General features: G+C 38.7%; 1 pseudogene; it reads right to left on the bottom strand.

Moving 5' to 3' along the window:
- Nucleotides 1-5303: 5303 nt before the first annotated feature.
- On the bottom strand, nt 5304-7887 carry LOC111879886 (phosphoglycerate kinase, cytosolic-like; annotated as a pseudogene).
- Nucleotides 7888-11939: the final 4052 nt, after the last annotated feature.

The raw sequence follows: 11939 nt of genomic DNA, 5'->3' as shown, positions 1-11939 counted from the left end.
CTTGGGCTTCTTCCCCGAAGCCCCCATAACATGCCCCTCTTTCGCCTTCCTCTTCCGGATATGCTCCAGATCTATCTCCCTCTCCCTTGCCCTGGCAATCATAGAGTCCAGAGTAGGGCAAGCTGAAAAACTAACATGCTCCCGAATATCAACTCGTAGCATGTCATGATAGCGGGTCCTCCTCATGTTCTCATCACCCGCATACTGGGGCACCAACAATGCCCTCTCCCGGAACTTGGCGGTGATCTCCACTACAGTTTCTGTCGTCTATCTCATGTCTAAAAACTCCCTGGCCAGTTGTTGAAGCTCGACAACCGGTGCAAACTCTGCCCTAAACATGGTCATGAAGTCCGTCCAGGTCATAGCCTCGACAGCTGAGGCTCCCAACGAGTCACCAACGGACTCCCACCAATTCGTAGCTCGATCTCTCAGACATCCTGCTGCAAATCTCACTTTCGACCCCTCAGGGCAGAAGCTAGTCAGCTGTGCAGACTCAATGTCTGCAATCCATCGCCTGGCAGCTATGGGTCCTTCACACCGTGAAAATCCGGCGCACCACTGCCCCTTAAGTCCTTAAAGGACAGCGTGCGAGATCCCGACTGGCCAGATGCCATGTCGCTCCTGAACGCCCTGAGGCGATCCTCCATCAACTCAACTATCCCTTCCTTGATCGACCCGAAGATAATGGGGGTCGACTAAAGGATACCCCTGGTGACTCTGACGCGATGAACTCGCATAGTCCCTCATCTACTGGCTCGGAACCTGATCCCGAACCCGATCCCTCTTCTAAAATGCCAACTGTCGGCCTCGGTCATAGTACCACCATTCTGCAATACATAAATAACACCCGATAGTGATACTAATACCCCTTGAGGGATCACACCCACAATAAGTTCCCTGGTCTCGTCTCGGCCTTCCTTAGTTCGGGTACGGATCCTATGCTTTCAGTAGTACGGGCCCATACTACCTTCCACATCTATCCATACCTTCTTCAAGGACTTCCTTGACTCCACCAGATCCCTTTCACTACTGCTGGTCACTGCTATACTCATCCCAGGCTTGCCCTAGGGAAATCTCTGACTCCACCCTACCCAGTCCTCAACTGCTGAAGGCCTCCTTGTAATGCCAATTAGCCATTACCTGAATACCATCACCTGTGATGAGGCTCAAATAATCCTTCGAGTAACAGACTCGTCCCTACAACGGTTAGACTCAAACGAAAGTTGCGCAATAGGGCCAAATCCAGCACTCTAAGATTATTCAACCCTGATCACATGTGACGTGACGTATTCACCTAATGGCTAACTCCCATCACTTAGAGTCCCACAAAGCACAAAGCAAGCAGCATTCGAACAAAAGGAACAATCTCAAGCAAATCCTCTCTCATAGAGAGAAATTGAACTAGCATACAGAGCTAAACTCATACTATCATGCATAACCTAACAGGCTATCCTATTGTTGTCTGCTCAATTCTAGCATGCAATTTTCATACACTGAAGCACATAAAGCAGGCACATAAGGCATCCCTCCTAGATCCTTAGTCCTATTTTAGCATGCTGTTCTACTGAAACTGATAAACATAACATAAGCTTGTATGGGTACTTTGGGGAATACTTGAGCTCGGCCGGTCGTGCACATCACACACTTTGTTCCTTCTTAAAACTCTTTACTTAGCCTTTTAGAAAACATTTTCTTTTTCAAAATCTTTTAATCCCTCAATTTGAGTTCACCCCCCCCCCCCCCCCCCCCGAAGGTGTGTCTGAATCTCTCAAACCAGGGCTCTGATACCAACTTGTAACGTCCCAAAATACGGGCCAAAAATTTTCATTTTTAATTAAGTGGTTTGCAAAAGATGGTAACAAAATATCATACAATCATATCGTTTAATAAAACATGTCTTGTGACTGTAAACCAAAACGTGAAGCATAAAAATGTCAGAGTACAAATCCCAGAATATCTCATAGTATGGAAAACGAAGAGCATGTGTGTGATGAGCCGCTACCGCGCCAGCTCCTTCCCCTTGACTGAAGAGGTACCTGAAACAACAACCGAAAACTGTAAGCACGAAGCTTAGTGAGTTCCCCCACTATACCACATACCATATACTCACATAACATACATATATTGTCAGGCATATCTGGGTGCCCGACCTACCCCTTCGGTCCTCTCGACCGGATACTGACTAGCACATCTGGGTACTGGCCTCCCCTTCGGTCCTCTCGACCGGATACTGACTAGCATATCTGGGTGATGGTCTCCCCTTCGGTCCTCTCGACCGAGTGTTGGGGACTATTTCACCCCCTACTACTACCACATAACACGTATCACATAATCTATCTAGCATGACTGGGCATAACCGCCCCTTCGGCCCTATCGACCGGTAATCTGGGGACTATCTCCCCCTACTGTCACCAGCACATAGCATCATATCATACTAGCACATAAACATATCACAGGTAGTAGCAACCCTAGATGAATATCACAGAGACAATCATCTATCATACAACTCCTACTGGTGGTCCGACATTGTGGCCGTAGACCCACAGCTACTGGAAGGTAACTCACCTCAAAGTAGTTGCTGATCTGCGTGGGAACTGACTGTCTTCTGTTGCTGCTGCCCCGGAAATCCTCCGACTATAATTCCCACAAAACACTCAGTCAAATACTGCTAACTAACCTCAGGGTAAAATGACCATTTACCCCTAACCAAGCCAAGAGTCAAAGTCAAAGTCAACTTCCAGTTGACCTGACTCGCCGAGTTTGCTCGCCAACTCGTCAAGTCCCTATTCATTCGATTGACCATAATCCTGTCTTTACTCGTCGAGTTAGGCATTGACTCGACGAGTTTTCCTTCTAAACCGATGTCCAATAGTCCTTCGTCCTACTCGCCGAGTTGTATGAACAACTCGTCGAGTTCATCTTCATCCGAAGAAGATTCTATGCTGAGATTGCTGAGTTGTATGAACAACTCGCCGAGTCTGATCTTGAGGCAAGAAGATTGCCTTGGACTCGCCGAGTTCCTCCATGAGTGAGTCTGGCTTCTGACTCACTGATTCGCCCCCCCCCCCCCCCCCCCCATGACTCATGACTCCACTCAGCAACACGAAAAGGGGGAAAACTCGGGGACTCGCAACTCGACTCGCCGAGTCCGATGAACGACTCGCCGAGTCTACCACATGCAACTACTATATACTCGATTTTGCTTGGATCCAGCTCATTCCATACGTAGATCTGGGTTCTTAGGGCTTGATTAACACGTAAAGTTTCCAACTTTACGTGTAAATAAACACCAATGAAGGTTTTAGGGCTCAAAATGCACTAAAAGAGTAGATCTAGGGCTTTCATGCAATATGGCTTCATAAAGGCAGTGGATCCGAGCTCCTGGAGCTCAATCATGCCTAGATCTAAAGGTTATTCAGCTTATCACAGACCCTAATTCATACCCAAGCTTGGAAATGGCTCAAGAAGGACTTTAATGGAGCTCTAAGGGACTATAAGCATGAAAACAGAGGGAAACTGAGTTATACCTCAAGGAAATCTCTGAAATAACACCAAGATGTCTGGCCTCCTTCTTCTCCTCTTGATCTACTCTCCTTTCTCTCTCAAAGTCTTCAAGAAATCACACCAAAGCACTTCAATCTCACAAGGAACGAGGTTAGAACGATATAGGGGGCTCTGAGGGTGAAGGGGGCGAGCTTGGGGCGCATAAGGTTAAATAGGGTGCAAACCCTTGAAATTAGGGTTTCATCAGACAGCGGGGACTCGCCGAGTCGCCAGCTTAAACGTGCTCAATATCTCGGCTCTACTCGGCGAGTCGGGCCTACAACTCGCTGAGTCCAAGGCTAAAATGCAAAATATTTAGATAAATTTTACATATCAGGAACCAGGTGCTACAGTGTATGTGTGTTTTCTCCGATTGTGGATGGATTGGGGAAAGTAAAGAGGCTTCTATTATTTATTTTTTAATTGAAACTTATAATAAAAGCATTGAAGTAATTGAAAACTAAAAATACAAGGGTATTTTGGTCATTTCAAAATTGACACAGACTATGTTCACAACAAAATCGTCTTCAAGGATGAAGTGTACAATGTTAAATCAAATGAGGGACGGTCTGAGTTAATTTTTTGAAAATAATGATTGAATGTCTTTTTTGGCACCCACACGAGGGATGATTTGTGTAATTTACCCTTATATATTTGAATCCAAAAAAAATAAAATAAAAAAATAAGTTCCATTTCAAGAACACGATACAATCACTACCAAAAAAATGTTATTTAGTGGCACACAAAAAAGTGCCACTAAACACCCAAAAAAGTGTCACTAAAAGCTTCTCAGAGAATGAGCAACACACATAATAAGTGTCACTGGAAACGCTCCCACTAAAACCCTTTAGTGACACTTTTTTCTTTTGCCGCAAAATTTTTTTAAGCTTTTCGTGGCGCTTTTGTATTGGTCACAATAGAAAAAAAGTTTTTTGTGGCACATATTCGTGTGTCATTGAATGCTTATTTGATTCAATAATTCTTGCTATTTTTAGCGACACATTTTAGGATTTTAGTTGCACTTTTTTATTCGCCATAATAAAAAAAAAATCTTACATTTTATGCGGGTAAATACTAATAAAATTTTATACTTTAGCTTAATTATATCTGAATAATTTTTATCTATAATATAAAATAATCTAAGTAATTAAATTGCGGCACACAAAATAATAAAACTTTCATCCATTCGAGGAAAGAAACAATATCTTTTTTTTCATTCCAAATTGGAATGAACAATTCCATTACTTCCATTGTACAATCATAACAAACAAACACTTCCTATAAGAAAAGTTAAATGTTTTTCCAACCTTGCAAAGACATTCACCAATCTTTTGGTTGACTTTGACTAAGTCATGGATGTCATAATCAAGCATATCTTTTGCAGCTTTTAAATTCAATTCAACGTTCACTTGTTGTCTGCTAGTATATTCTCTAGTTGTTGAGCTTGCATTTTTTTTTCAATCTCCTGATAAAAAAACATTTTACATAAATGTTTAATAAAGTCTTATATGAAAACCAAGATACATTTATTTGTCAAGAGTTTAAACATTACAAGAACCAAACATAAGGACCGTAACTGAAAAAATCAGGTGTACTCAAGGACCAAAAATATAATTTGTCCTCCACCTCAAGTGTCAATAAAAACACACCTTAATTACGATTGCGCACGTTTCCAAATATTTTGAGGCATTCCAAAATCTTGCATCTTTATTTCAAGGGCAGTCACATCAACATCTTGCATCTCTCACATGACCGTTTTATTAACTTTTAGTCTACACTTAAAACCGTCAAAAAAACAAGTTAGTTTCCATTATGACATTTTTTTTTACCCTGGTTCAAAATACAAAACAAGATCAAAGAGAGGGGATCAAGCATCATTTAAGGTGAACACACCTGGAAGTGTTTCTCCTTATAAAAGCTCCAAGCTGGCACCGCCACCTGTCGAGATGTAGCTCATCTTATCGGCTAGCCCAACCTTCTCCACTGTTGCAACTGAAACACCACCTCCAATGATTTACACTAAGTTCCTCCAATTTCTTTGCAATAGACTATGACCAAAAAACCCATTCACAGATCATCATTCAAAAGAATTGGTTTTACCATACAAAAGGGCTTAGCGGCGCAACTTGTTGCCCGTTTGCCTTCTTATTCGTTGTATGATGATAACTAAAACAATTATAGTACATTGTGATACTCTTATCTAGGGGATTTTAGTAATTTGAATAAAGATTTTTTAAAAAAATCTTAGAAGGTAGTATGTGTGTGTACCTTTGTTCTTGCATCAAGCTTTTCAAGATCAAACACACCCATAGGTCCATTCTAAGTAACGGTGTTGGTAATATCCAATTGAATAACTTAATGGAATCAGGTCCATTGTCCAGTCCATCAGGAATACTATTGGTTAGAACAATCTATAATAGAACAACAACCACACCTTTTAACCATATACTAGTAAATGAGCAATATTAAGAAAAAGAAAATGATAATAAGAAAAGAAAACCTTGTTGTTGGCATCTGCAACAAATTTTTCAGCAATTACAACATCAGTAGGGAATTTTTCTATTAAGTTGATTCCTTGACAGATCTCTGCATAGTTTTATCATATGAAATTGTTTGTTTTACTGAGTATAATAATCTAAAACAACACCCTGTAAAAGATCAAATGTTTTTACATCGTGGTGATATCATCAGAAAAATTCATGGGTGGTATGGTTCCATTAAGATTGTTATTGCTCACGTCTATAAAATATATATAATTCTCATCAAACTAAAAACTTACTAATAGTTTTACCAAATATCTACAAAACATTTAATAATTATGTCATGCTTACATATAAGCTATAAAAATGTGGTATCCTGCTAAGATCAAGGATTGGTCATGAAAGGTGCAATTCCTTAAACTCCTGCCACACCTAACAAAAACCAAACCAAAATTATCACAAACTTGCAAAAACTCTTATCTAAGTAAATATGTGAATAATTAAATTAGACTTACATATTCAACAACTAAAGCATATTACCATAAGAGGGAAGTATATTTCCTTAGGAGAGATCTTAAAGTCCTAAAAGAAAATATTATTCATGTTAAGAGAGATAAATTTGTTTTAGGGAATAAATTCCCATTATATACTTATATGTGCTTCTAAGTAGTAAGATTTCAAATAGAATCTGAGCCCAAACGTATGAAATATATGACTACGTCTAAATGAAAGATAGCAAGAAAAAGGAAAAAAAATAATTGAAATAGAACAAACATGTGATAAAATCAAGATACCTTTCTAAAAGGAACAAAGTCAATTATAGGGCCACCAGTGACCTCCACAACAACAACACCTCTAAGCTACAAATAGAAAGCATATACAAGTCAACAATCGGTTAAACTTCACATGCCAGGTAGCATGTATACTTATGTGTATTTTTGAATTGAAATAAACTCATTAGAAATATAGTTCAAATTGTTTGAGAATGCTCGCACACAATGCAAACTATCAGCATATGAATGATTTAGCAAATTGTTTGGCGTTATCAACTACATAACATAATTCATTAAAATGAACTTCTTTTGTATAATTGAAGCCACCTCATACATATCTTCATATGCAATCCTTATATGTTTGGACTTTATTTCTTCTCCAGTAAGAAAGAAGATACTCATTAAAGTAACAAATATAATAAGTGATTCAATTCAAATTGTTAGTGATTAGGGTTTAGGTTGTTCCTATGAAGCGGGAATACGAGAGGGAGGCTTGCTAGTGATTAGGGTTTAGGCCCAAGCCCTTTAGGGTTTAGATTAGGTCTCTTATGTATCCCTATTTATATGAGGTTTAACCCTACTATTTATCAATGAAGCATTTTATTATATAACATGGTATCAGAGCTCTAGGTTAAAATCCTACTGCTGACCACAACCCTCTACCGCCGCCCTCCACCTCCGACGACATTCTCTCATAGTCGTCAGAGGTGCCTTCATTATGCTTCATATTCCCTTTGTTTGTTTTTTCTCCTCCTAAATAATAAAACAGCCGTCGACACCAAACTAGAGCTCTTACATCGAATTCTTCTACTGCCTCGTTTGCTTATGTCTCCTCACCGGATGGCTCCTGCCTCTAAGCTTTCTGCCTTCTCCTTAACTTGCCACTTCTTAAGATCTATTTTCTGATTCAGTCGGAATAGGCTTCATCGGCCGTAGCTCGAGACCTCTTTCTTTCTTGTTTCTTTTCTTTGGAATCCTCTACCGCCGACTTGATGATCGTCGCTGTCGCCGCTCCTCTCTTCTTATACAATGGAATCACAGCTGACTGTCGCTTCTTCTTTCTCCTTCTCCAACGAGCAGTTAGCCGTCATCATTAGAGCTTTGCCACCGTCGCTGTCGTTGTCTTCATTTATGTTATGTTTTATGTTTTTGTTTTTACATTTTAATCGTCCCCCTCCTGATCAAACTGTGGGGGGATGTTAGTGATTAGGGTTTAGTCCCAAGCCCTTTAGGGTTTAGATTAGGTCTCTTATGTATCCCTATTTATATGAGGTTTAACCTCACTATTTAGCAATGAAACATTTTATTATATAACACAAATTAATATTGCTTTTCTTTGTAGTGGAAATATTAAGTCTATCGACAACAAAATATTAATCAATGACTACCAAGAATTATAAAAATGGATGAGCAATCTGAAAACATCAATAGAAATACAAATATGTGTAGAGTTAATGTCCTCAGAAATTAAACCCTGATTTTTGCTTAACCCTGTAAAATCGAATTCAAGTAAGATCCATTGAAGAATTGAGGAAGTATACCTTTTATATGAGAACACAGTCCATGAAGACCAAGGACTCCTCATGTTCAAGTCTTGATTATCTAACCTTTCCCTATAACATCATAAAATCAAAGGAAAATAATAAATGATTATATATTGCAATGAATTTTGAAAGTATATTGAAGCATAAATGAAACCTTTCTCCCTAGATATAATAGCATTTTTGAATGAAAATCCAGATTTCAAAGAATAATTTACATTATTAGATGCATCCTCACCTAATTTTATTCCATATTGTAAATTAGGGTTCCGTTTTTGAAAATTCGAGTCTAAAAATGTTGATTCTTAGCATCAATTATATAATCAGTAGAGACATATTCAAAAATCAACTTGCGTATGATAAAAAATAATGGAGACCGATCCTCATGTGTAAGTATATAGATGTAAACAAATGTAGATCCATATGCACATATATTATATGCGTACAATGTATGTGGACGAAAGAACCTGATGAAGAATATCAGAAGTTGAAAGAAGAATGATAACCACAACGGAATAGCAACTCATTTGCAAAGTGTGTGTTTATTCTTTTTAGTTCAGATAATTGAGAATCGCTTGTTTAAATTGGGGAAAATTTGTGACGATTAGGGTTAATGATGGCGGTGGAGAAGGCGGTAGGTGGCGTAGTTGGTGGAGAAGGCGATAGGTAACATAGAAGGATATGAAATGCTGGTGATCAATGAGTTTCATTGAGAGAGAAGTCTTTAACTAGAAAGCTAGGTTATATTGAAACAACTGAAATTTTAATTTAGCACGATCGATGGGAGACAGTAATACTCAATTTATGACAAAAAGGGGGAAAATGAAGATAGCATCTCAGGTATTAGATATAATGGCATAAAAAGTAAAATGCCAATAATACTAATTTTTATTCTTTTATGGTATATGTAAAGTGTGACATCCTCATTTTCACGGCCATAAAAGACCGATTTTGTTTATGCTTTGTAAAAATCAGAGTACTTCTTTTCATAAAATGTTGCGGAATTTGTTCCCAGAAAAACATGATAAATACGTTATTAAAACATTTTCGAAGGAACGTATTTTATTCATTTCAAAACGTTTGGGATGTCATCGTCAATACAGAAACATAAGCATAAACAGAACTTACTTTTATTTACACTAGTGATCTACATCTCTTTAATCTCTCAGTGTAATGTGACTTCATACCAACACTTGAGATATAAATAAACTGGAGTGGGTCAGGTTGGGAAACCTGGTGAGTACATAGGGTTTTCAACCCACAATAATATAATTATTATGTTTAAACAATCAAACAATTAAACCCCATTACCCATCCTCATTATCTTCTTTATTCTTAAGGATCTACCCTAAGAATCAACTATTTTTCGTTCGTTCATTCCTAAGGATCATCCTAAGGAAACAACATGAAGTCCATTGTTGCCAATGACACATTGGTCAAACACAGCTGCTAATCTTGTCACTTAGGCGCAGCTGCCAGAATTGGGACATTTTCTATGAGGCGCTTCTGTCGGTATTGACCTTTAAACGCTACTGTCATGGCCATAAGGCTCCCTATTAGGCGCAGCTACCGATACTGTTCTTAGAGTGCAACTGCTAGGACGTTTACCGTAGATCTAAAACATCTACGGGTTGTGGCGCAGCTGCCAATGCTCATCTATAGGGTACTAGGTCCACTGCTGCCAATGTATACTTATAGGGCACTAGGTCCATGCTACTAATGTTCCTCTATTTCCACTTTTATCCCTCATCATTCATCTACCCATGTTTTACCCAACATATTTTGTAGATATAAAATACTTTATATAGTTTACATCATTTAAAACATGTATAAAAATCTTTCACCAGCATAGACAGCAAGTATTCAGACAATATGCACACATAGCACGTAATTTATAATAAAATACTTCATATCTATGTGTAAGATGAAAGGGACCATGCACTCACCTGAAAGGTGGTGACGCAGTACTCGGACAGCGCTTCGATACTCTCAAAACAATTTTCCTTCGATAAAACCTAATACCAATACCACTAGGGTTTAGTCTAACGATAACCGCGACAAATTAATAGTCTAGCTATTATTATTATTATTATTATATAAGCGTTAAATAACACTCAATATAACTCATAATAATAGCCCAAATACTCGTTATAAGTTCCTAATAACGTTACTATATTAAAACATAAGCTATACTAAAGATAGGGTAGACATAACTCACTTACAACGGGGTTTCTCGAAAACCGGGCTTCGCTGGAGCAGCGTTCCCGAGCCGAAAGGCTCTTTTCTCGGAGCCATCGGGTGCTCCGGGGCTTCTGCCTCGTGCTAGGGAGTTATCCTAGGCTTTGGGGGGTTTGGGAGGCTTAGAGAGAGAGAGAGAGTTTAGAGAGAGAAAGAAGAGGGTTGAGGGGTGAGGAAGTTGGAATGCCCGACACCTCTATTTATAGGGGTGTTGACTGACCTACTCGCCGAGTTGGTGCATGTGGCAACCTTCTGGTGGGTGGTGCCACGTGTCCAATTCTGGTGGTGCCACGTCACCCCTTATCGCGTATCAGCCTTCAAACTTAGAAAAATCATAACTCTCGCATACGAGCTCCGTTTTCGACATTCTTTATATCCACGTGTAGGTAAAATCAAGATCTACAACTTTCGTTTAGACTCCATCGGCTAGCTCTCGACCGATCTTAAATTTAACAGTAGGAGGCGTTTAGACTGTTAAATGACCGCGAAGAATTCGTAACTCCTTCATACGGACTCCGTTTTCGTCTATCTTTTTACCGTTGAGTTTCTATTAATGAGATCTTCAACTCTCATTTAGGTCGCGTAAGCCAAAAACCGCTCGAACTAAAATTCGAGTTTCGGGTCATGCACTGCTAAGCCGAATCTTAGAAAAATCATAACTTCTTCATACGAAGTCAGATTTGGGCGTTGTTTTTATGGATTTTCTCGGTTTAACATATTCTACGACTTTCGTTTAGATCACTAAAGCTAAAAAGTCCTTCATCGTAAATTCACTATTTACGTCTCCCGGTGTCGTGCCGGTTTTGCCGTAAAACTTCGACGGACCATAACTTCTTCGTTATAACTCGGATTTCGGCACTCTTTATATGTACGGAAACCTTGTGATATATTCTAATACTTGGTTAAGGTTATTTATTCTAAACAATCTTTTGTCGAAAAGTCATTTTCGACCCCTATTGCCTCTAAATTGACTAGCGCGGATCTGCGAACGTTACATAAAGTGTCATTAAAATTATAAATTAATGGCATATAAATTAAGTACCACTAAAAACATGTGCCACTAATTTTAATTTATTTATTTACTTTTTTTTTGTAGTGAATGTATCACCATACAACTTACATCATTTCATTTTATTATTACTTATTCTATACCACCCTTATACTATTCTATTTCACATCTTAATACTATTCTAATTCACATCTTATACTCGACCTCATCTTTTATACCATTCCGATAGAGATGCTATAGCTTAAAACATCAAATTAAGATGAAATTCTCCAAATCAACTAAAAACAAGATAAGATCCGTTAATTGTTTATCAACGAAGACTTCAAAGATTTATTTAAAGGAACCACAAATCAAG

Source organism: Lactuca sativa, chromosome 2 (genome assembly GCF_002870075.4).
Source record: "Lactuca sativa cultivar Salinas chromosome 2, Lsat_Salinas_v11, whole genome shotgun sequence".
NCBI classification, from domain to species: domain Eukaryota; kingdom Viridiplantae; phylum Streptophyta; class Magnoliopsida; order Asterales; family Asteraceae; genus Lactuca; species Lactuca sativa.
The sequence above is the reverse complement of the archived record's forward strand: the minus strand, read 5'-3'. Positions and strand labels throughout refer to the sequence as shown.